Here is a 22,214-nt window from a genome sequence, read left to right as displayed (position 1 = left end):
TCAAAGAGGAAAAGAAGAGAAGTGACTCTGGTCTTGGCCCCCAGTCTTTGCCATTGTGTTTATTTGTCACTTGTTCCAGCCCCGATGTGACAGCTTCTCTGTTAGGTGTGTTCTCAAGCACCACTGCTGCATTGAGGGCTTTTGTGGAAAGGAGGAAGGAGGCTAGAGTTAACATGGAACATTTCATGCAGATCCTTTGTTTTGTGAAGCCCCTTGCTCCCAGCACGAAGACTGAGAGCGGCTCACTGGTGTCCCATCACCTCCCTCCTCGCACGCATTGCTGGAACTCTGGCTAGTGTGGACAATCAGTTCCCCAGGGCTGCCAAAGAGAAGTACCACAAATGAGTGGCTTACACAATGGAAATTTTCTCTCTCCCAGGTCCAGAGACCAGAAGTCTGACATCAAGGTCAGAGCGGGCCAAACTCATCCTGAAACTTCGAGAGAGAAGCTGTGCCTGGCCTCTCTCTCAGCTACTGGCATTGCTGGCAATCCTTGGCCTCTCTTGGCTTATAGATGAACCTGTCCCACTCTGTCTCTCTTGTCACATTGCATTCTCCCTGCGTATCTGGGTTTCTTCTCCTTTTCTCATAAAGATCCCAGTCATCATGGACTAAGGACCATGGACTAAGGACATGGACCACCTTACTCTAGTATGACCTCTTCTTAACTGATTATATCTGCAACAAGCTTATTTCCAAACAAGCTCACCTTCTGAGATTTTGAGTAGATATGAATTTGGGGGGACACCGTTCAGCCCAGGTGTGCTTGGTTGGCTTAATTTTGTATTACACCGACTTTGGCATTTTTTTCCACTATTAGGAATGCACCTAATTCTAATGTCCCTCATTGCTTTCCCTATGAAACCATGGATAGTAAAATGAAGTTATCAGACATTTGTGCATGTTATCATTCTGCAACATGCCAGACATTGTGCTAATGAAGACATTGAGGGGTTCATACTCTGTGAGGGGAGCAAACGCATAAACAAACAAACAAAATCACACAGTTGGTTGAAATAGATACCCAAATGAGGGGCAGAGAGAGGAGCACTTGACAAGACCAGAAAAAGCTGCCCTGAAGTGAACCTGGGTGAGAATGAGGTGGGGCTTGCAGTGAGGAAGGAGGGAAGGGAACTGGGGGGCAAGAGAACCAGCACATGCAAAGGCACAGAGACCTAAAGAACAATCCTGTTGGAGGAGTTCCATGCATTTCAGGTTGACTGGGAGGGTCTGGTATGTCTGGGTGCAGTAAGCAATGAGTCCGGAAGGACCATCCCGGACTAGAGAGCAGCTGGGAGTAGAACTTCAGCTTGTAGGTGGTGTGGAGGGCTTGAAGCAAGGGAATAAAACAAAAGCACATGGATTTTTAGGAATGAACCTGGGAGCAACATGGAGGATAGATTGAAGGGGAAGAGACAAAGTTGGGACCTCAACAGAACGATGCCTTATAAGGAGGATGGATGCATCAAGAGTCAAGGGACAGCAGTAGTGGGGTTGTAGGGAGGCGAGGGAGAGAGAGGAGATTCAGTACAATTCTCAGTTTCCAGCGAATGCCAGACATGTAGGTGCCGTTGATCAGAGCAGGAAACAGTGGTTTTTGCAGAGAGTAGCTAGCATAAGCAGTGACTTTCAACTTGAAGTTGGACATGTATTGCTTGGTGTGGCAGGTGAACTGGGTTGCTTAGGCAGAGAGCCGGCTCCAGTAATTGGCATATAAAAGGAAATAAGAAGTTAAATATGCAGGTTTGGTGGCTATTGTGCCTTGGACATGGTCAGGAGTGTTCCCGGAGTGCACAGAATTAGGGCAGGATTGTCGTAGAACCTCAGAGAACTGAACACATGCAGGAGAAAGTGGTGAGAGGTTTGAACGAAATGCTCAAAACAGGGTAGAAGGACAGGAGACTGGGATGTGGTGGGAGGCGGTTCTCGATCCCAAAACTATGCACAGTGAAGTGTGCGGAACACTTTGGGCTCTGAGGCATGGACTGCACACACACAAATTATTTCTATCACAATGATTTCTAAAGAACTTAGCTTTCTAAATCTATAAGGTTAGTATTCTGATGCTGATTGTTAAATACATATAAATAAAAATATATATGTATATATTATGTGTATATATATAAATATATATATTTAAATGCGAAGGACAGTTAAAGGCATTTCAGAAACACTTTGAAGGTAATTTTGCTGAAAGAAATTTACTGCAGCAACTGCATCCCATAGATAAAGACAAGAGGAAACTAACTCAGAGTTCTGTCGTAGCTCTCTAGATCAGCTCCACACTACTCTGCCACAAGGGTGATTCTTAGGATGAATTTGATGGATGGTAGAATCCCAGTGATGCCATACTGACAATGATAGAATCACACTGACACACATGCATACACACACTTTTAAAATTAAAATCAGCTCATTATTAATTCGTTCACTATCATTTCTTTTCCTTCCTTCCTCTCTCCTTCCCCGCCTCCCTCCCCTCCTCAGTTCTTTCCTTCTTCCTTTAGAAGGGAAAACTTAAGCAGCGCCTGGTTTTGCACAGCGGGGGTCGGGAAATGGTGACAAGAGCTAGGAAGTAGTTCCTCGCAATGCAGCTATTTACAGACAGCAATACCTAAGGATTAACAACAACAACAAGTCTAGATATCTTTATGAAGATAAGATTGCTTTAAGAATAATGGAATGTGTTGATGTGACAACCACCTAGAATTCCTGCGTGTGCAAGCCTGAGATGCATCAAGAACCGATGGCCTGAGCTTGGGTTCCGCAGCTCGACTGCGCTGAGAGTGTGGTGGTCGCGGGGCCAGCCCGGTTAAGAGCACAGTTGTGTTGACCTGCGTCCTCTCTTCTGGGCTCCAGAATCCTCTCCTGTGGGGTCCAGCCTGCTCTGGCTCACTCTGTCCTGCAAGGATGTCTGACTTCTGTTTGTTGAGATGTCTGACCTCTTTCTGCTAAGCCTTGGCTACTTCTTATGCACCTGTCTACACCTCAAGCTTTGAGGTCCAAATCTTGATTTGTTGGCATAAATGAAAGACTTGCGAATTCCAGGCAGTCTTAGTGAACATAACTATAGATATATCACCTTTCTGCCTCTGACTGGAGACCGCTGATGGCAACCTCTCTCAGCTTTAGTTTCCCTGTGGAGAAGGAGGGTCTCTCTCTTGGAAAGGGTGCATCACCTCCAGCTAGGCTGCAGTGAAAACAATAGTAGCTATGACACTCCCTGCAAAACACCATTGCCCCCAAAGCCAACAGGCATTACTGCTTATTGATTGCTTGGTCAAGGCTGCACAGTTACCTCAGAAAACTCAGGTCTACTGGCCATGGCTTGAAGATGGCAGGTAGCTTCATCTTTAGGTAGTTTCTGAATTTATACTGATTTTATTCAATGGGTTTCCAAAGTCAGTTTTTATTATCTTACTCCTCTCATACACCTTTGCTAGAGAGATCCATGTCCATGCTCACCATGGCTACCTTTTTCCTCCACCACAGTCTGGGTTCCCTTGTACTGATCCCTGTTGGAACACCTGGACCCAGCTTCCAGAAGCACACGGGTAATTTGTTGCTCTTTTAAGGGTGATGTTTCTTAGCGACAATGGATCGTTAGCCTTGTTTCCTGTCAGCTGAGTCTGTGCACGCTGCTCTCAGCTCAGTTTTTCCAAACTAATCATTGGGAAGAAATAGCACCAGTGAGCTGAAACTAGCATGCTCTTGCCGTCAAAATAAAGTAATCAGAAACAACTAACCAGAGTACCATGTTGTAGGACTATCCTAACTATACTTCTGATTCATACTATTCATCAGTGTTGCTAGACGTTTTCTATGAAGCTCCAAATGTGCTTTTTTGTTTCAGGGCCTAGAACAATTATAGCTGACAAAATTTGCATATATACATCTAAGTCCCCTATGTATACTTACATACATACATACATTCATTTACATACGTATGCATACACACTTAACTTTTCATTTCTTCCTTTTACATTTCGTTTTACTTTTTGCATTTCTCCAAGTGCTTATTGGCCGCTTGCATCTCTTGTTGAAGGATTTGGCTGGTTCAGGACAAGTGTGGCCTTCATCTGCAGAGACGTTATCTGAACTACTACTAACCGAAACTTGGACCAGAGAATCCTCAGGTCTTTGGAGGCTCTCAGTATTTATGGTTTCAGGACTTACTTCCGCTCACACTCAGAAAGAAGTGCCAAGAGCACCATGACAGAAGGAAATAGGAGGACCCCACTTATTTGGGGGGTGGGGTCTTGGAAGTCTCTGAGGAGAGATGTGAGCATAAGTAGAAGCAGCAGAATTGAAGTGTGGACATACAGGGGAGAAAGGGGGATGATAAAGAATGAAATAGGTCCAGTGACACCTGTTACACATGGAAAGGCAGTCTCCATTCAGACTGCTATGATGAACACAGAGATGGTTGTGATGGGGTTTTGCAGTGAGAGAGAGATTTGGCTCATCTCCAAATACAGCATGGGTAAGTGAGGAGTTACAGCCAAGGAACAGGGTGAGGATTAGTGGATGGAAAATTACTAAGAGGACACATCAGGAGTAACGGGGATTCTGGCTAAACACACCTACTGATTCTTGCTGAAGATGGGCCATAGTGACCAGATACCTATCACCTGGGGGCTGGTGGAGGATGAGGCTTCTGATCAGATATCCAGGTAGGTGGTTCTAGTCAACCTACCTAAGCAGTGTTCTTGTTAAAACTAGGTTTTACAAGGCAATGCGCAGATGGGTTCAGGAGCCTGACTGAAGTTTGATCAAGCAAAGAATCTTTGTTGAGGTGGCACGGACATTTGGGATTAAATGATTAAATTAATCAAATTGGCTTTAAATTAAATTAAGTGATTAAGTCTAGGGCTAGACTAGATTAAGTCTAGGACTAGACAGACACGAGAACATCTGAACCAGCCTCTGACAAAGGTAAGGATAAGCTGGGGTACCCTGTTATTTCTCGTATCCATTCTTTTTGCAAAGTAAGTTCTCAGTGTCCACCCACTGTGGGCAGGGCCACTTCCCCATGCCTTCATGATGAGCCCAACCATGTGATTCGCTTTGGCCAATGGGATGTTAACAGACTGGATGCAGTAGGCATGGAGCACAGGTGATTTACTTGCATCTGTGTTTCTGCTGCTCCTGGAAGGAAGATGACAGACACATAGAACAGTGTTATCTCCAGCCACACCAAGTCTCGATTAGCTGACCTCCAGCCAACTCACAGGCTCGGGAGCTAAATAAACACCTGTCACCGCATGCTGTAATTGATAGTATTCAGAATTAAGGCTATAGTTACCTGATACATAGCAAACTTGGGCTTCAGCAGAGTTAATGTTGACCTCCAGGGCACGTCAAGCCATACTGCAGGAAGTATTGTATCTGTTTCCAGGGAATTCCAACACGGGGTAGAAGCCCAGGCACTGACTTGGGGGAAAGGCAAGGAAGTCCAGTGGGACCCTAGGAAGAAGGAACTGGTAAGGTATAGAAAGGCCGTCAAGATCCAGGCAAGGGGAACAGGAATCTGCAAAGCAACTTAACAAAGAAATAGGAGTAAATCCAGGAACCATGTGGGAAGTTTGCTATCAAGGAATAGAACAGAAGGCACTGAAGGAAGACCAGAAAGAACTTCATGGTCTATGTGTACCCTGGGGAAGAGCCTCACACCCTGGAGAGGATCTTGTTCACTGGATTCAAATCATCCTACTCTTTGGAGCTGGTGTAAAGGACCTTTGTGGGATCCAGCCTCCAAGTGAGAGCTTCAGGTCTTGAGAAGCGGCTAGGGACAGAGCAGATGGAATGATTGTATTTTACATGCATATGGCACGGTCACATATATTGTCTCCTTAATCTTCCCTGCTATCCTAGAAATAGGTACTAACATCCACATCTCATGGATCAGGACTTGAGGTTCATGTAAATCAAGTGATTTTACTTCCGGTCAGGTAAACAGGAAGAGGCAAAACCGAGGTCCAAAACCATCGCTTCTGAATTCTGCCCTCTTAAGGGGGAACTTGTGTCCATTATACATCTCTCTGTTCTCCTGGCTGTTACAATTTTTAAAAAAAATTTTAGTCATTAAGAATATCCAGTGAGTTCCTTTTATTTTGGTTTCAAGCTCACAAAGTAACTTTCTTTTTACATTTTGCTTTCTCCTGTAGACTTGTTGGTAGGATAACCATAAATGTATCCAACTTCATGAAGTTTATTCTGTGTTCCTCCTTGTGAATTTATGGGTTGGTAATCTTGAGCATACTCTAGATTTTGCTGATGTTGGTTAGGATGAGGCTTTGTAGCTCTGGGTATACTGACCACTGAGATTCTGGACAAGGAGGGGACCTCACACTTGGGGACCCACCCACCCAGCTGCTCAGCTGGATTTGGGGTGACCTTCCTAGACAGCACTGCTCAGACTTCATATCTTTCTTTCAACTGTAGAACACAATGGCAAGACCAGGCTGATGGTCTTATTTGGGGAGGGAATGTTTTTAAACTCCACACTGTCTTCTTCTCAGGTCAATAGATCCATGCTTTTGTGACAAATTAATACTTTCTGCTGTCATTAGCTTCCCATGCAAAGGGAAAAAAAATCAAACTATAGGATGTTTATAGAGGTTTGTTTGTATTTTGTTTTGTTTTGTTTTGTTTTTGTTTTTAAGTAATCCATTGTATTATAATCACAAATCTTAAGGCTGAAATGTGGAGATTCCTGTGTGTAGTAGCCTGGTGCTGCCAGCACAGTTGTGACGGGCTTGGCATCCTTGTGGACATGCTCAGTGGTACCCTTGTTGGTGCAGCAGATGACACACTTGTTTTGTCTGGAACACACTCTGAAATATAAATTTTCTGCTCAAAAACATGTTTTAATAGGTTGTGTTTTATTTTGTTGGCTACTAATTCAAACACTTACTGCTTTAATAGTCAGTGACTAATTGCAGCTCCTATTCATGTGGGAATTTCTCAAGGCTCCTCTCAAAACTATGCTGCATTAATCAGTGTGACTCACCTTTTCTCAATTCCAGCGTTAATAACAGGGATTATTCAGGCGGTACTTCAGGAAATGAGTGAGAGTGAAGTAAGCTGGCAAGCTCCCTATCCTTCTCTTCTTTTGAGTTTGAAATGAAAGCTTCCTAAGAGTTTGTTTGGTTTGTTTTTTTGGTTTAGTTTTTGTTTTTGCAAAAGGAGACTATTATGTTTGCTTTTCTTTTGGGAAAAACTTTTTAATGTTTTATATACATTAAATATGTAAATAGATAGATAGAATATATAGATAGAATAATATATAGAAGAAAACATAAATAAATAAAAAGTGTATAGCCTGGTAGATTTTAGCAGCATAAACCCACTGGTGTTTCCACCCTTTCCAGGGGCTGCCTCTTTGTTTTGTTGACTGTTTCCTTTGCTGTGCAGAAGCTTTTTATCTTGATGAAGTCCCCAAAGTTCATATTTGCTTATGTTTCCTTTGCCTTTGGAGATGTGTCTTGAAAGAAGTTGCTGTGACTGACGTCGAAGAGATTACTGCCTATGTTCTCCTCTAGGATTTTGATGGATTCCTGTCTCACATTGAGGTCTTTCATCCATTTTGAGTTTATATTTGTGTACGGTGTAAGAGAATAGTCGAGTTTCATTCTTCTATACATAGCTGTCCAATTTCCCCAGCACTATTTATTGAAGAGACTGTCTTTTTTCCACTGGATATTTTTTCCTGTTTTAATGTCCAGACTATGGTAAGAGCCAAGATCCCCTTCAACAGATGAATGGTTAAAGAAGGTGTGGTCCATATATACAATGGACTATTACTCAGCCATCAGAAAGGATGAATACCTACCATTTGCATTGACATGGATGGAACTGGGGAGATTATGCTGTAATCAAGTCAAGTAAGTCAAGCAGAGAAAGTCAGTTATATGGTTTCACTTATTTGTATAACATAAGGAATAATACGGAAGACATTAGGAGAAGGAAAGGAAAAGTGAATTGGGGTAAATTGGAGGAGAAGATGAACCATGAGAGACTTGGACCCTGAGAAACACTCAGGGTTTTAGAGGGAGGGGGGTAAGGGAATGGGTGAGCCTAGTGGTGGGTATTAAGGAGGGCACGTATTGCAAGGAGCACTGAGTGTGGTGCATAAACAATGAATTTTGGAACACTGAAAAAATAAAATTGAATTTTAAAAAGGTGTTTTTTAAAAATTCATTTGAGAGAGGAGCGCACGAGAGATCACAAGCAGAGGGAAGGGTAGAGGCAGAGGGAGAAGCAGACTTCCGGTGAAGAGGGAGTCTGGTGTGGGGCTCCAACCCAAGACCCTGAGATCATGACCTGAGCTGAAGGCAGATGCTTAACTGACTGAGCCATCCAGGCACCCCTATACCCAATTTCTCCACTATAAAGTTACCTTTTCCTCCTATGTAATTAATATGTATTCTCTGGAGAAATGATACATTGTTGATACCAGGTCCTGCAACAAACATTCACCCAAGTTCTTGTCTGAAATAATTACCTCTGTGGTAGTGGCAAGATAGAGATTTTCCAACTCTATGATGCCTTCTACACTTGTTAGTTGTCATAAAAAAAAAAAAAAAAAAAAAAAAAAAAAAAAGAGCCTTTCCTTCTTTCCTTTGCATTTCATTCATCTGTATTTATTAGCACACTGGGGACTCCTGTATTTGCTTTACATTCAATGTGTTATTCATTTTGTCATTATTCTTTTGGAGAATCAATTCATCCGAAATTTAACCAATGGGAAATCCTTCATGCCAGTTAGGGCATGCTATGCATGGGATCAGTCTTTGAACACTTCCTTGCTTTAAAGCACAAGATAGTCCAGGCTTATCACTAGAGTCATTTGATGAACACATTATCTTAATGAAGTCCTTTAGGGTCATCCCTTTCTGTATTCCAATTAGGAAATCATTGTTCAATACCATGAAATGTTTTTCCCATGATTTCTTCTATAGGCTTCAATATTTTACTTTTCATGCTTGAATTAAATAAGGAGAAAAAACAGACCTTGAGGATGAAATGCGGCACTATCAATTACATAGGGCCAGCAAGCATAAACCAGAACTGTCCTGGGGAAACTGGGCCCATGCCCAGCAGGACCCCTGAAGCCCACTGATGACATGCATTGTTTGCTGGCCACCTCCCAACCTCAGTGCCTACAGATGTCCTCATCATGCGAATATCCTTGCTCTTCCTCAGACCCGTCAAGTTCTCCCTCATCCTTAGCATATGTTGTCCCCTCCACCTGAGCTCAGCTCTCCCCAACATCCGTTTGTTCCCATCGACTCTTCATTGGAGTCTCTGCTCAAAGTCACCTCCTCAGAAACCCAATCCAGAAGAGTCAGTCACTCTCTACCCTCTTAACTTGCACCCTGTTCTTCATGGTCTTTACCAGTGCTGGATATAAGCTGACACTGACTCACAAGCTCCAGGAGAGCCGGGACAGATTCTCTTCCTTTACCCTGTCATGGTCATGACAGCATCAGCCACCCAACAAGGCGCAATCAACATCCCTCAAATTCATGAATGTGTGAGTGTTTGCTCCTACTGTGTCTTCACATTCAATGAACCTGCTCTTTCCCACCATGGTGGTTTTTTCTTGTTTGTTTTTCAATGCTTACTTGCTACTTTGTCTGTTTATTTTTCTGGAAAAAAAATGTTAGAATCCCCATTCCCTATTCTAAAATAAATCAACAAAAACAACATCTCACCTCTCTTTGGGTTATTCTTTGAAATTGTCTACACTTAAAAATTAACTTGGAGGAAAATGCCATTTTTACCATAGTCTGCCTTAGCAGGGTACAGAATCCCCACTCTTCCTTCCCTTCTGCCAGTTTCTCTTATGGCTCTCAGTGTGGCTTTTGTTAGTCTTCAAGATGATTTCCAGTTATTTTGTGGGATATTTTGTGTTACTATTGTGAATGGGATCCTTCTGCTACCATGTCTTCTCCCTTGGAATTTTGGGTATACAAGAAAACTCTTTCAGGTGTTGATTTTGTCCACATGTTTGGGTGAATTCCCTGTGCTGACACATACTTCTTTGTCCTGCACTTGGGCATGGGAGAGATGCAGCTGATATAATTGTAACAGCACCATTCATGGCAACAACCATAGCCATGGCTGATATTTGTAACAGCAACATTCATAGAAACAATCATAATAATCACATGACCATGGGGAGCCTAAACTGTCTCCAACACCTACAACACCTGGAGCATAGCACAGGCCTGCAATGAGTATTTGTTGGATAAGTGAATAAATTAGCAGCCATTGTCATAATCCCCATTCCTGCCCCCCTTCCCAGTTTCGTTGAGGACCCCAAGTGAATCACTGACTCCAATGATAACCATTTTTAGAATAACTATCCTTAATCCGTGAGGCAAGAATTCTTTCTGTTCTGGTTTCAAAGAGTTATATCTGAAAAAAGAACAGAACTGTATTAAAGCACTTGCAAAACCTTTGAGATGCTTATATATCTTTCTTTTAAAAAATATCAATATGATGTATTATTTAAATATTACAGCACCTTTCCATTCCGGGATATAAATTCTATATTTCTGTGTATGTGTATGTTCAGATTTAGTACAAAGAGGTATGGTAGGATTTTAATTAGGATCTCTACATTCTAGTTAAATATGAGACTGATTTACAAATTGCCATACCTGTTCTGTGTTAGTCACATGTAGAAATCAGGTATAGAAATTGCAAAAATGCATTTTCTATTACATTTTCAGTACAATTTGCTTAAAAAGATACCTGAAATCAGAGCTTTAAGGAGTAATTATTTGAAAACTTCTATAGTATTTTTTAGTTATTGGCACTCTTGTTTAAAAGCTTCTATTATTTAAAAATTTTGCACAAAATATTTCTTCTTATTAACATTTTCAATTTATTAGTACACAGTTTGATGAAGTAGACTTGTTTTGTGAGAAATGGTGTCGTATTTTTTCTTATAACAACTTACAAATTTCTAATTTTATTTCTTTACATTTTGGAACTTTAAAAATTAGATTTAACAAAAGTTTGGCTATCTTACTAATTAGGAAAGGAAGCAACTTTTAGCTGTATTTGTGGATTGCATTCTTTTTGCCGGTTAATTTCTGCCATATTTCTGTTATTCCTCTGCTCAGGTTTCTTTATGACTAATTTTATTTAAAAACAAAATTAAAAAGTGAAGCCTGAGGTGAATATTAGTACCTGTACTTTTTGTTATTCTTTTTTTTTTTTTTTTTAAGTGTACGTTTCTCTCTGATGACCTTACTGGTGGTGGCATATGTGTTTTGAAATACTGTGATCTCACTTCTAGTCTCATCTGAGTAACTGACCATTGGATATTTTCATTTACTTCTTAATCCTAACGGCTTTTAGACAATTTTCATTTTTAAGTTTCTGAGTGATTTTGATACTGTCTTTTGAACACATTTATTAATGTTCAAGTTCATTGTACTATGTTCAAAAATGTGTTTTGAGCAATTTCTAGTTTAAGAAATGTATGAGGTCTGTCAGAGCAAACATGGCAAATTTTCATGGACACAAAATAAGGAAGAACTCTTATTTATTTTAGGAAAAATTATAACATATCTATTCATTTCTCCTTATTAATTACATTGATCAAGTCTCCTATGCTCATATACATTTTGTGTGCATTTTCTCTCTCTTGGAATGACAATATTGCTTTAAAATCTTGCCAGTGCTTTTCTGTTAAATGTCTTTTGTGATTATAATAATTTTTGCCTTATCGGTTTTGAGTCAGTGTATATATAAATCTCTAACACCATTATCCTCTTACATTGGATTGGGTTTTATGTCCATTAAAAATGGCCCTATTTGCTCCCATTTAATAATGTTTGCTTGGAATTCAATTTCTCTGCAACCTTATTTCTTTTCCTTTATGTGCTAACATTCACTTGTTGTATATTTGCTCATGCTTTTATTTTTTATCTCCCTTTTTCCCCCCTTGGGGATATATTTTTGTAAGTAGCATGCCAGGGAGAACCTTGGTATTTTAATAAGTGGATTAATCCATTTCTTGTCCTTCTATGCTTTTGTGTTTTGTGCTCTCAGCCTGAAAGCTTCCTGTCACTCCATTTCTCATCTGCCCTTTGCTATAGAGAAATGCATTTAGCTTGCCCTTATCTTCTGAAATGGTTTTGAACTTTGACATTCAAAATGTAATCTTATCAGAACACTGCTTTCCCCTGTGCTTGGCCCTGTGAGATGTTCTGTGGGAAAAAGATCTCTGGTCAAACCTCATGAGGAAAGAGGCATACTGTGTACCTCCTAAGATGGTCTTAAAACACGGCAGAGAAGAAAATGCTCTGATAAGTCCTGCAGTACATGTCTTTCCCTTTTTCCTGAGTTACCTTCTTAGGAGGGCTTATACCACTACTATAGCTTGAAGTCTTCAAGAGGTTATATCCTCCAAATGTTTGCCAAGTATGAATTTCTGAGCCTATCCTGGTATAATGGGGAAATTTTCAGTATTATGTTTCTCTCTGAGTTCTAAGACTCAGCCACGTGGTCTAAGGCCCCTAAGAAGAGGATGGTGAGCACACTGGAGCAAAAAGGTTCACGGGATAGGAAAGGAGATGCATTTGACTTGGAGGAGGTCCCCATGGGGAATGAAGGGGTGAAGAACCTTCAAAATGGGAGGGGAAAGGAGGCAGAGGGGACGAGGGTAAAGAGGTCAAAGCCAGAATCCTGACTCCTCCAGGGTTGAGTGGTCTAGGGATAGTAAATTATAATAGCCCTAGAAAAACAAGAAGTAAAGAAGAAAGCAGGGTGTCTTTTGTCTCATTTCCTGTTTGGAGCTCAAGGAGACCAGCCAGGGGCAGAAACTATGCACCAAAGGCATCTAGAAGAAGGAAGTTGGGGTTTCTGGAAGGTCCCATAGGCTTGGGGACTGCCCCTGTTGCAAGGCTGCTGGAGGTGCCTTATACCCTGAGGACCTGCAGCTCCAGTGAGAACCAATGTAGGACCAGAAGGTTCCTGGCTGTGCCTAGGGAGCCTCAGGCTTTCACAGCAGGGCCAGAAGTTCCCAAACAGGACCAGAGCATCACTCAGAGGTCTGAGAGGGATCCAAGCCTCCATCAGAATTCTTTCTGGAAACAGGGGACACTTGAGTTAGGATATTTGATGTAGATCTGAAACTAATCATATACTATAAGTTGGCTAATTGAATTTAAATTTAAAAAGGGGGTTATCTGATGTAGAGATAGAGGAGCAATCTCCAAAGTGTGTCTGAAGGCAGGGGACCACAGGTGACAGGGCAGAGCCCTGGGCAGGGAGAGGGAGAACTTCCCAAACCCAGAGACATGGGAGGGCTGCACAGAGGAAGCTGCCTTCTAGGAGATGAGACAGTTAGTCAAGGGACAAGGTAGTCCTCAGGGACTCCAAAGGGAAGGAACCAGGGGCATGCTCCTCCTTCTCTCTGCCTCTTGCTAACATACCCATTTGCTGAACCCAACTGGTCACCACAGGACATGGAAACCAATGGATGAGGTCCATGTGGTCCAGCTTTGCAGGGCCCAGAGCAGGGTGGAGAGGACACCTGTGCGCCTGGAGAACAACACCCAAGGACAGCACAGGGACCAACAGGGATTCAAGCCCTTCCCATTCCCATGCTGGGAGGCAAAGTCCACTCTCCTCTCTACGCAGGTGAAATCTTGCTGGGGTGATGGGGGTGGGAACGGGGGAGAATTGCAGAAAAGGAGCCCGGCACCCCCTTCAACAGGAAACTGGCATGCTTGGTTCAGCCTCCTTGCCCTGCTATCTCTTGGGTCCCAGAGGAGGGTTTCACATCCATAGAAGACAGTGACGCAAATGAGCCCTAGGTATGTTTGCATACATGAGCGAAGTGTGTGACTATGAACCCTGATCCACAGGTACGTGAATATTTAGTATGAATCAGCTTTAAATATTTGTTTGTTTTGGTGGCAACAAGTTATTCGGATGAAAAACCTTTGTTTCAAGGTTAATGCCTCAAAATGATTCTCATTTTCCTTGCCCAATTCAGCATCTGTTATTTATAGCCCAGTTTGTCCAACAGTGATGTCTTTGCATTTACTTCCCTTAATTGAAGTCGTGTGTGATTAGGAAACATCCAGGAGCAGCCTCAAGAACCTGTTGACTGGAAGTCTGGGTAGACTTTCTGAGGAAGCTCTGCAGAGGTGGAAGGAATGGTCCGTGTCTCTCTTCCTGTGACATGTTAGCATCAGGAGTCAGGACGTGACTGGACTTGCTGCCACCTGGACTTGAATGAGTTGGAAAAATATCTGTGCTCCGAGTGACTTCTCCCTATCTTTGCTCCTGCTCTTGGTGTGTACTTCCATCCCCCAGGCTTGCAGGGGGTCCACAGGGTTGGAGGAATAAAGTCAGGACATCTGGCGAGGATGTCACTGGCCTGATCCATAGAAAGTTCAGAATGTTGATCGTCCTGGTTGGATCATCTGTGGGTGGTAGGAAGAACCAATAACAGAACCCCCAGAGTCATTTCCAGGACCACCACCAGGTCCCTCTTTCCCCAGGTGCCCCACTCACTCTGAGGCACTGGGTCCCCACACCTGAGTCTTCCTCATAGGGTGGGCTTTAGCCTGAGCAGGGATTCTCAATTCTGACTGCACATCAGAATCCCCTGGGGGCTTTGAAAGTGCAGGTTACTTGTTTTTACCTCCATTCATGCAGCTGGTAGTGTGTTTGCATCTGTGTCTTTTAGGGAGACCAGGTGATTCTAATGTGCAAGTAGGCTCGGACTGAGAACCACTAACCCCTTCTTCCTCACCTGTCACTCACACATCTCCCTAGAAGGAAGAGAAGCAGTGGCTTCTGGGCGACTCCTGGGGAGTGATCTGGGCACTTCAGCCCAGCTTCTTCTCCTCACCCCACTTCTTGACCCTTTTTGATTGTCTGCAGAGAAGTGCTCTGGTCTGTAGATCTGCCCTGAAGTCAGGGCCATCCCCTAAAGGTGACATCCTGCGGGTGTCTAGCTCTGCTCATGGCCAGAAAGGTATCTACTAATTCAGTGGCAAAGTATTAGGAGCCCACCTGCCTGAGATCTCAAACCATATCTCCATTGAGCTTCGGTCATTGATAAGGCTAATATTCTCATCTCTTGCCTGGCATTTCTTTCTTCATCTCATTGGTTCAAAACACAGACTATGAAAGAAGGGGTGATATATATTAACAACCTCTCCCCTAGGTTCAGTCTGTCTGATTGGCACATGCTTCTCCAACTATAGGGGAATATGCATGGAATATTTTGAATATTTCAAGAATGCTTTTATTTGTAATGAATACTTATGGAAGCAAATCAAATTCATTCTCATTATAATAAACACTTGCTGTGTATTCCTTTGTTTTATTTTAGTTTCTATTAGCCCTCTGGAGATGACAAGTACATATGTGGTGTGTGTGGGGGGGCGGGCAAAGATGATAAATACAGAAAGGGAAATTAGAGTGGAGCCTGGGGTCTTAGATGTGATTATAAGTGGCTCAGCCTTAACATGGTCCATCGGGATTTGCTCAGAGAGTCTGGCCTGCCCATGCCTCCACGTAGACCTTGTTAGAAGGGCACCTGTGTCATAGTGCTTGAGGCAGGTGTCCCCAAACCAGACCTCATCACGGACTCAGCATACAGCCTGGAATGCTGCTCTAACCCTAAACCAGAGCAAACACTACTGTGTCAGATGCCATATGCATTTTCTTTAGGATTCCAGATTCATAGAGAAGAAATGCCCTTTCAGGGGAAGTTGCAGTAAATTATTTTCCTTGCAGAAATAAATGAAAGTTCTCCAGTCATTGCTATAAAGGGATATGATTCTTTATTATTAAGAAAGATACTATTTTTCTTTATATCTTAGGAAAGATACTATCACATGGTTACTTTAATCTTTATTTTGTTGATTAATGCTAAGATTAAGCCTCTATGTTTTTCTTCTTTTTGAATTAAATGTCTCCTTTATTTTCCTCTTAGAGTATTTTTTTCTAATTGATTTTAAGAGCTCTTTATATAGTAGAGCTCATGTAAATTGAAAATATTCCCCCTAGATTGTCATTTACCTTAGTTTTGCTCTTAGTGGTTTTCACGAAAACCTTATAGTTTCTATAATAACATATATCACTACCTTTTTCTCCATTTGATACTGAAAACAAAGCTCATCTCAACTTTCAGTATTAATAATAAACAACTACATTCTGAAAGAATGACCAACACAGAAAAGTCATCAGTGTACATGCAGAGATGCAGGAGGTCAAGAAAGGACAAATAATCTGAGAAAATAGAGAAGAGGTATCTCTCCCCATGAAATAGATGTATTGTAAGAAATCAAACACATAAGAATGTACTAAAAGGGGTGCCTGGGTGGCTCAGTGGGTTAAAGCCTCTGCCTTCAGCTCGGGTCGTGATCCCAGGGTCCTGGGATCGAGCCCCACATCGGGCTCTCTGCTCAGCAGGGAGCCTGCTTCCTCCTCTCTCTCTGCCTTCCTCTCTGCCTACTTGTGATCTCTGTCTGTCAAATAAATAAATAAAATCTTAAAAAAAAAAAGAATGCATTAAAAAAAATCCCAAAGGACATTAAATTATTCAAAAGAAAACCTCCCCTAAGGTCAGAAGAGATGGATTTCAGGTGGAAAACAGGATTGCAATATTTTTTAAGGGAGGTGGAGATCAATGGTTTGGCCACTGCAGAAAAATGAGTTGGTGAAGTAGAAAAACAGTCCAAGAGCTAGAACCAAAGAACAGGGAGATGTGGGTCCAATCATTCATTCTATAAGCATTGGAGTACCTCCCATGTGCCAGGCAATGTTTGGGACTGAGCCAAGGCAATGAACAAAACAAAGTCCAAGCTGTCATGGAACTTGTGTTCTTCAGTGGGACATAGGAAAAGAAACGAAAATGCATGTGATCATGTATGCTCTGGAGAAAGATACAGCAGGGAAGACAGGGCTTGACTGGGGTGGGATGACTCCTTAAAATAAGTGGTCAGAGGAGTTTTCTCTAGTTCAGTAACATTTAAGAAGAGGCTAGAATGAAATTGGGGAGGGGCACTTAGGTGGCTCAGTTGGTTGAGCATGCCACTCCAGTCATGATCCCAGGGATACATGATCGAGCCCCAAAATGGGCTCCCTGACCTTCTTGAGATTCTCTCTCTCTCCCTCTGTGCCTCCCCACCCCCAGCACTCTCTCTCTCTCTCTTAAATAAATAAATGAATCTTTAAACAAACAAACAGAAAGTGGGGGAACAAAGGATAGCTGTAAGAAGAGCATTCAGACAAAAGGAATAGCAAGTGCTAAGGCCCTGGGGTGAGACTAGGCATGGCATTTCAAAGAACAATTGATTTATTTCATCCATTTGGAAGCATACACAGATGTTTCTCTCTCTCTTTCTTTCTCTCTCATTTTTTGCAAGGAATTACGTAGTTCTCAACTGCCCTTAATATTAGGAAGTCTAGGGGTGCCTGGGTGGCTCAGTGGGTTAGGGCCTCTGCCTTCGGCTCAGGTCATGGTCCCGGGGTCCTGGGATCGAGCCCCGCATGGGGCTCTCTGCTCAGCAGGGAGCCTGCTTCCTCCTCTCTCTCTGCCTGCCTCTCTGCCTGCTTGTGATCTCTGTCTGTCAAATAAATAAAATAAAATCTTAAAAAAAAAATACTAGGAAGTCTACTATCCCCATCCTAAAGCCCAGCCTATCTCCACACCCTGTCACAAAGCCCGAGAAGCCTGGCGATCTAGATGGGGATCTCGACTCCCCTGTCTCTCCTTGCTGGTTGGAGAGAAAGCTGAAGCATCTGAGCATACAATGACATCACTTCTCTTGGTGCCACAAGAGTCATGTTTGAAAATGTTTTGCACATTCCAGTGACATCTACCCAATGGGTGCTGTTGGAGCCTCCCACGTCCCAGCAGGGACTGTGGGGTGCCCTACCATTGGGCTCCAGGCTCTCATTCCTGTGGCCATGGTTAGGCACTCCATCTCTCTCCCCAAGTAAAACCATTTTGGCAGGTTGACTGGGTCCAGACAAACTTTTAACTTTGGCCACATGTTCTGTTACATCCCGTATATTCATTGGGTGTAAAATGGTGTACCAATGAAATCTCCATGCAGAAATTTCAAGGTAGACTTAAAATCCCAGTTGTATAGCTTTTTAAGACCCTCACCCACATTGAGGTTGGGACATAGAGATTGAGAGAGAGGATTCTGGGGAGAGGCTATTGTGGCTATAAATACTCCTTCTCATCCCTCAGGCTGGTGTAAGGGTTTTCACCAGGCCCTCTTAGAGAGTCTGAGGCATGATCCCTGTAGTTTGTGGACACAGTGGGCTGACACCTGACTGCCCAGAGCAAGTACGAAGGGCAGGAGGAGATGGCCCACTGTGGATGGGTGAGTGGACAGACAGGAGGGCATGCAGGGATGGATGTGTGCACCCAGTTTGCGGGGGCAAAGCATTCAGGGGTGTTTCCTTATTTGGGTCCACACGTTTCAGCCCACAGTGCAAGATGTCGAATCCTGTGCTGAAGTGCGTCAGAGACAAGCCTGAGGTCCTGGAGAGTTCCCAGTGGGGAGCGAAAGGGGTAAGAGGCTGGCTGGGATTTATCCATATTATGGGAACAACAGGTAAGAAACATCCAAAGATCAGGGCAAGAATTCTCTAAAGAAGCTAGAAATTCCTCCACAAGCAATCAGTCAGCGTAAACATGTGCTACTGAACTCAGAACATCCTTGCTTTTCCCACAGCTCTGTAGCAGACTCTCCGCAGTGTGTGTGTGTGTGTGTGTGTGTGTGTGTGTGTGTGTGTGTAGAGGGGGTGTTTGGGTGGGGACACAGGATGAGGGGAAATAAAGAAGGAACGGCCTCAGCCCCAGGGTAGCCCACTGCCTACAGGGCTGGGCTGGGCTGGGAAGGGGAAGCTGCTGTAACTGGATAAAGCATGTACTTGAACTCCTAAAGGGAATGGACATTCTAATGACCAGAAGGGGACTGCATGTAGCCCAAGAATGTCTAGAAAACATGAGAGACTTCATGGTTTTCACTGGAGCAGAGAAAACCCAGTGCCACAGAATTTGTTTGAAGACAAGATTGCTTGGCCCCTCTATGCAATGTGTCCTCTGGTTTGATATACTGATTATGTCTAGAATTTCAGAAAAGAACACAGGGATAAGCTTATGTTGCCTTTATCACCTTTCAAGCTCTGCCCTTAAGGCTTCCACAAGTATTAGCTCATTTCATTTCCACCATCTCCTGGGAAGAAAGGCTCTTATCTTACTTACAAGGACTCTGAGCTTCACAGAGATGAAGGAATTTGCCCAAGTTTAGCAGGTGACTAATGGGTTGCATCTGGGGTAAATTAAAATTCTTAACATAATCCAGTGGAGGAAGAGGGAGGCTGGAGGTATAAATGAACAAGATAAGCCTTGAGTTGGCAACTGTTGAAGGCTGGTGGTGGCAGATGGGGTTCACTGCAAGACTCTCTACTTTCCTGTGTTTGAAAATTTCCATAATAAAAGCTTAAAAGTGTATTGCATGTACAGTTTGGTGAGGGCAGTGCAGGGATTGGTGAGAAAGTGCACACTGAAAATCACCTGAAGGCCCCCACCTGTGCATTCTGGTTGAGGACCAGCTCTTGGTGCAACGGCAACTCTAACCAAGCAGTCCACCTCTAGCTTGGGCCCCTGTCATCTACCCCGACTGCCTGCTTTGCTGAAACAGCCAGAGGAGAAGTGGATCTGGGCACCAGATCTTTTCTGGCCCCTTTGCCCATAACCTAAACTCTCTGGGATTCTCTTCTGTCTTCATTCTAGAGTGACCCCCTTCCAGGGTCCTTGCAAGGACTTGGCAGGTGGGAAAATCAGATTTTCCCCCATGAAGAGTTAAATTCACTGCATGATCTCAGAGCAGAGATTTGCAAAGCCACAAAGAGAGGCAGAATTGGTTTTGAGCCATTAATGGAGGAACCAGATGCTCATTTGTCTAATTAACAGGTTTCAAGGTCATGCTCCTTTCTTCTCCATGCATGCATATCTCTTTTAAAAGTCATTAAAATAATATTTCATGGAAGAGGGTTTGATCACAAGCACTGAGCGTCTAGTACATCTGTGGTTTTCAACCACTAATGTGTCGTTAGAGTGGCTTTAACGGTGGTTTCAGCACCAAAGTTTATGAGTTTTATTTTTATTGGCCAGAATTTGAATGTATTTAAGATTAACCTTTTCAGTTGTCACAATAATTTCTTCTTGCATTCTGATAACATGTTTCTAAGTTGGGAGGAGAGAGTAGAACCGAGGCTTGTCCCGGGCCACCCTGGGGAAGGCTCTGTATGTGTGAGAACCATCGTCTTGGTCAGGGGAAATCAAATGATTGAGATCCACTGTTTAGATGCCAGTAAGTGATGGTCAGGTTGGATTGAACACCAAATCCTGCCGTTTCTATTCGGAACAGAAGCATAGAGATAACAGTTTGGATTCCTTTGAACCAAAACCTCACCCGGAGGTGATGGCACGTGTGAACAGAGGGATAAATCACTGTTTGGTTATAAGCTTTTTCAGGAAAATCACCACTAAGGATCCTCTAAGTGGGATGTCAAATGCTTGTTTTGTTAAAAGGTATTGATAATGATGAATTGGTCTTGGATAAAAGGTTTATAGTTAGAGGTAACTTTATTGATTCAGGCCTGGCTGGCCTCTTGGAAGTACAACATTATTTTCAGTAAATCGATTGTGTCTGGTTTGGAAAGGTTTTGCACTACATTTGTCTTAAATTATATTTAAATAATTGATCACAATTTGTATTTGTTAATGACCTTTAACTGAACTGTCATTGACCTATGTTGGGCCACTGAAATCAATTTGGTGGACGGCTCATTCGTCTTTGTGACTTTTCTGAAATACTTGGTGTTATTACACACTTGAATGCTGCCCTAGGTGTTTAAGTCAGAAGTCATGGATTCTGGCATATTTCTGTAAATTAGAATGGAATTTCCATGAGGACCAATGTGTTTCTACTGCCTTTACAGCCATAGAGAAGATCCAGGTACACACATCATCCTCCTGTTTTTGGGTCAGATTGGAAACTCTGGGACAGGGAAGGAAAAGAGATTCCACGTACTTCACACGGTGCACACCGTCTTTCCTCAGCAATCCGGGGTCTGATTTCATTAAGGGCGTCTACAGCTACTCCACTTCCCACCTCCAGCCACCATGCAGGCCTGTGTGCCATCTTTGTTTTTGGATTCTTTCCCTGACCCCCACCCTGTCCATTTGTTGCAAAAATTCTCTTCACACTTCTTCTGGGCTGCAGAACTAAGACACCTCGCCCCATTCAACCACCCCATTCCACTACTCTGATCCAGATCCTGAAGGAGGGGGAGTTGGCAGGAAAATCATGGGTGGCTGCCTATCTCTTGGTATCCTGAAGGACCCCAAAATTGGGTAGCTTGTGCACTCATGTTCTCAGGAAACTGGATATCAAATCTAGAAACCTGATTTTGCCCTAACTGCACAGGGAGGGTGGCTACTCAGAGGTCATTCGCTTATCCAGGGCTTCCCACCTGGGTGCCACAGAGGCCCTGGTGGTCAGGGACTGAGCTCCCCAGCCCACGTGTTACCCAGAGCTTTGACTTTTCATCTTTTCAAAACAATTTGCCAGCATCTCCTTCTTTCTTGTAGGGAAGTGGCAAAATTCTTGTGGGTGGGGGTGGGGTATAAATGACTTTTTTGCTTCTGGAAAGCCTTGAAGGGGATCAGGCTATAGGAGATTAAAGTGAGCTACTTTGCTTTGAAATGGCAAAGTGTTTGAGTTTTCTGCAGGCAGCCTCATGCACGGGGGCTCAAGGGGTCAGGTTAGAAGCTTGACTCTCAAGGATGAGAGCGTTTTAGCTTCCTCGAGCTGCTGTTACAGGGGACCACAAACTGGGTGGCTTTAAATGACAAAAATGTATTGTCTCACAGTTCTGGAGACTGGAAGCCTAAAATCAAGGTGTTGGCAGGGCCAGGCTCCTCTGAAACCTGTGGAGGCAAGTCCTTCCTGCCCTTTATGGCTCCTGAATATCCAGGCAGCCATGTTGGTGCTCCTTGGCTTGTAGACACATTATTCCAGTTCCCTGTGTGTCTTCACATCTGTGCATGTCTGTCTCTGTGTCCAATTTTCTCCTTTTCATAAAACCACCAGTCATAATGGATTTTCCCCTCCCCCTTCCACCAAATGACCTCATTTTAA

At 43.2% G+C, this 22,214-nt stretch overlaps 1 long non-coding RNA gene across 1 annotated transcript in view; it reads right to left on the bottom strand.

Annotated features, from left to right (window-relative positions):
- Positions 1-2,160: 2,160 nt before the first annotated feature.
- Positions 2,161-22,214, bottom strand: part of LOC131827309 (uncharacterized) — a 38,250-nt gene continuing 18,196 nt past the window's right edge. Inside the window, exons 4-5 of the long non-coding RNA XR_009351973.1 lie at positions 5,306-5,466; positions 2,161-5,148 (exon numbers count right to left, since the gene is read on the bottom strand). This is a non-coding gene — a long non-coding RNA (uncharacterized LOC131827309). The remainder of the gene's footprint in view (positions 5,149-5,305; positions 5,467-22,214) is intronic.

The sequence above is a fragment of the Mustela lutreola genome, chromosome 3, assembly GCF_030435805.1.
Source record: "Mustela lutreola isolate mMusLut2 chromosome 3, mMusLut2.pri, whole genome shotgun sequence".
Taxonomy (NCBI): Eukaryota; Metazoa; Chordata; class Mammalia; order Carnivora; family Mustelidae; genus Mustela; species Mustela lutreola.
This window is presented reverse-complemented; position numbering and strand designations above follow the sequence as displayed.